The sequence below is a fragment of the Octopus bimaculoides genome, chromosome 1, assembly GCF_001194135.2.
Source record: "Octopus bimaculoides isolate UCB-OBI-ISO-001 chromosome 1, ASM119413v2, whole genome shotgun sequence".
Taxonomy (NCBI): Eukaryota; Metazoa; Mollusca; class Cephalopoda; order Octopoda; family Octopodidae; genus Octopus; species Octopus bimaculoides.
This window is the reverse complement of record NC_068981.1, coordinates 23,986,552-23,991,116: the sequence shown is the minus strand read 5'-3', so window position 1 is coordinate 23,991,116 and position 4,565 is coordinate 23,986,552.

Sequence of the window (4,565 nt, the reverse complement as noted above, 5' to 3'; positions counted from 1 at the left end):
TGTGTGTGTGTGTGTGTGTGTGTGTGTGTGTGTGTGTGTGTGTGTGTGTGTATCTATGTCTGTGTATATATACACACCCACATACACACGCGCACAACCACCTGTATATGTGTGTGTACAGGAACATCCCTAGGTGAGAAGTTTCAGTTAAGTTTTTCCATTGTGTGAGGTTAAAATAACAGAAACGTCGAAGAGATTAGCGTATAGAAGTAATAATAGTCAGATGTAGGACTCATTAGAATCTAGGTATTTGAATGTGTAGGACGTCAGAAAAAGCCGAGTACTGGGCTTGCAATATTCAGTTGTCATGCGATGGTAGTATGGTGTAAATATGCATGTTCATGTCTACAATCAATCAATATCAGAGTACATATAGGCATATATATATATATATATGTACGTCTGCATGTATATGTACATTTATATGTAAATAGATAAAATAATAGGACTTCAAAAATATCCTGGGATCGATTTGTTCGACTCAAAATTCTTCAAGGTGGTGCTCCAGTGTGGGTGCAGTCGGAGGACTCAAACAAGTAGAAGATAAAAGATATACATGTATGAATCTATGTATCTATGCAGCAGTGTTTCTCGTATAATATTTAGGAATTAGAAAAAAGTTTCTATCTGGGTTTTATCCTTACAAGATAAAGTATCTCTGAAGATTAACATATTCCTAATCATGGATAAAGGTGAATACATCTATAATATTAAGAATTTACTTGACATTAAATACATCTATAAAGATAATATCACCTACCTAATGACGGTGATAAAAGCGCAAATAGGATCTCCTTACTTTGACTGCATTAAAGGAAACTCACCCCAATAAAAGGAAGCCAAAGGAAACAAAACCTTCTAATTCATAATAAGAGTTTCAAATATTGGCACAAGGCCAGTAATTCTGGGGCAGGTAATAAGTCGATTGCATTGACCCCTGGTGTTATTTTATCAACTCTGGAAGAAGGAAAAGTGAAGTCGATTTCGGTGGAATTTGAACTCAGAAAGTAAAGATGGACGAAACGCTACTTAGCATTTCGTCAGATGTGGCAACGATCCTGTCAGCTCACCGCCTTGTTGTAACTCATAAGATTACAAATAAATAAAAAAATCCAGATGGAAAATCAATAGGAGTGGTTGTGTGGTAAGTAGCTTGCTTACGAACCACATGGTTCCTGGTTCAGTACCACTGCGTGGCACCTTGGGCAAGTGTCTTCTACTATAGCCTCTGGCCGACCAAAGCCTTGTGAGTGGATTTGGTAGACGGAAACTGAAAGAATCCCGTCATATATATATATATATATACATGTGTGTGTGTGTGTCTGTGTGTCTGTGTTTGTCCCCCTAACATCGCTTGTCAACCGATGCTGGTGCGTTTACGTCCCCGTAACTTAGCGGTTCGGCAAAAGTGACCAATAGAATAAGTACTAGGCTTCCAAAGAATAAGTCCTGGGGTCAATTTACTCGACTAAAAGCGGTGCTCCAGCGTGACCGCAGTCAAATGACTGAAACAAGTCAAAAGAGTAAAGGGTAAACAATTAAGACATCATTGCCAACGAATTCATACCGTGTACGGACATCGTAAGTGATTTGAAGAAAGAAGAAAAAACCTCTTGGACGTAAAAATTCTGTTTACTAATGTTCCAGCGCCAGAGACAATAGAGCACATATTAAACAGTATGCCTATAAATACCCCGAATCACCATGTCCCGGCTAATATGATAAATTTTTATGTAGTTCAACAGAATTAAACTTTTGCCGTTCACGGCGACAACTACATTTTGGTGCTTAAACGAAAAGCCGGACCAAGTGTAGGTTCTCCCTTAGGGTGTATTGTGTCTTCTACGGACAGTAGAAGAAAGAATGAGATGACAGGGCGATGCTTTTTGGTCGTCAGCAATTTGGTACGGCTGACTGGATACTGAAACTATTTTTGCAACAGTAAATTTTGGCAAACACAGACATACGTACGCATGCGCAGAAATAGACACTTATAGACGGAGTGAGAGTGAAAGAAATAGGGCAAGATATTACAATTTATTAGTTGAACAATATTGACATAGACACTTCTTCTCGCCTCAGACACATAAAGAGAAATATGCTCTCACATAAACAGATAGGGAGAGAGAGAGGGGGAATAAGAGAGAGAGAGAGGGAGGGGGAATAAGAGAGAGAGAGAGAAGGGGATAGATGGGAAAGAAGAAATGAGAGAGAGAGATAGAAGTGGATAGAGAGAGGGAGAAGAAATGAGAGAACGAGAGAAACAGGAAAACGTCTGATATCAAATAAGTCAGAGTTAATCCAGCGACACTAAGTAGGTGGGTCAAGACAGACAAGTTTATTCATAACATCGACTTTGCCTTTCATCCTTCCGGGGTCAATAAATTAAGTACCAGTTGCGTACTGAGGTTCGATCTAATCGACTGGCGTCCCCCCCCACTAAAATTGCGGGCCTTGTGCCTAGAGAAGAAGAGAATATTGTTCATGACATAAACATACGATATGCATGATATATTTGTCATAGTGAGCACAAGGGAGAGGTCGAAGAATTAAAGGATGAGCTACTAAATGACTTCGCACCGAAATTCAGCATCAGGTACAATACAAATAAAACTGCTATCAATACAGTGATTCTATTTCAAGATATAAATATTATTATATAGGAAGCAACTACATCATGTCTGCTTACATCAAGTAATAGTAAATGCATAGAGTTAAAAGGAGATAAGGAATGCACGCATAAATACAAAAGGTCGGTGGTAAAATTTCAACTTATAAGAGCATTTAGATTCGCTTCTATAAATGAAGCACCAGATTAAGAAATTCAAAGAATGAAACAAACATTAACCAACAAAGGATATTCTAACACTAATAAATCAAGCAAAGAGAACATAATACATCATAGCAAATAGATTTGATGACACAATTATTAAAAATGCGCAAACAACAATTCAAGAGTTTTATATGAAGCAACTGGATACTAGCTTTAGAATATTTGAACACATTAAGAGAATCCTCGTAAAACAGATCTCAAAATGCATTACATCAAACGATAAATTAGCACTAATAATATACAACAAGAACACTGCAATTAAAATATTTCTCATCAACAACAAACCACGCGCATGTAAATTATCAAACAGGTTGATATTGATCAGTGGAAATTAAAAATTCAGTTGCGAATACGAAAGTTGTAAACAACAGAATCCTAATTGTCGTAGTGGCCATTTAAATATGACAGTCATCTGCTAAGCTCACTATACTCTTAAAACGACTACGAGACACTGCAATTCATTATAGCGCGTAGCACAAAATAAACTAGATAGGTACAAATAATTAACTAAAATAATTGATTACTGGTAGAATCTATACTCTTAGTGCAGCTGAAAGCTAAAATAAACAGAGAAATGTACAAGTGATAAGCAAAAATATATATCTGACCGATGGCATAAATCTAGCACTCAAAATTAAAAGTATGCTAGCAATGTCTTTAGTTATCACATTAACAAAAAAAAGAAAAAAGGCTAAGTTTTCCTCTTGAGTTATACAGACTCGTAAGGGCCGGTTTCCCGGTTTCTAAGGCGTATATATTCCCCACCTGGACGGGACGCCAGTCCGTTGTAGGATTACTCATTTTTGCCAGCTGAGTGGACTGGAGCAACCCGAAATGAAGTGTTTTGCACAAGAACACAACGCGTCGCCCGGTCTAAGAATCGAAACCATAATCTTACGATCATAAATCCAACACACTAACCAGTAAACCACACGCCTCCAGTATACAAAAAAGGATCAATATTCATTAAAATCACTTCACCCAGAAGATAAGACTATGAAGATCTACAAACGTAGATAAGAGATTTAGAAATTTTATTCAGGAATTTATATGAAGATATGAAGAAAATCTGATAAAGATATAAACTAGAACTCAATCGTGTATTCAATATACATTCCTATACGTACATAAACACTTTCACACATATAGGTATAAATACACATATATGTATATGTATGGATGCATACATGCATGTCTTGTATATATATATATTTATATTATAATAAGTATTCATGAATAATTGATTCGCTCATATGCAGTATAATGTCTCTGAATATTACTCACATGCTGTAAACATGTATGTGATTTAAGCACACACTCGCTCTAATTTCACACAGTAATGACACTGAGGGAAACTAGAAGCTGTTCTTGTTTATGACACTATATTTAATGTAATAGAGAACCGAAATAACAAGACATAGGTTTAACAGGTTTGTGCGTACTATACAGGATATACATAATACATTCTATCTATAAGACAGCTGAAATGGCATCTGGCTAATATCAAAATATTAACCATTTACAGATTTATTCATTGTATTTCTTGCATTGAGTTAATTTCTTTCTAAAACTAAATCGAATTCCTTTACATTTCATGATTAATAATTAATATTTTCAGATTTAGTCTGCCCACGTTGTCTACTCAAACAAAATGTCATATTTGTATATATGTGTATTAGAACATATATAGCTGCACAAATTACTGGAATTATATATATATATATATATATAT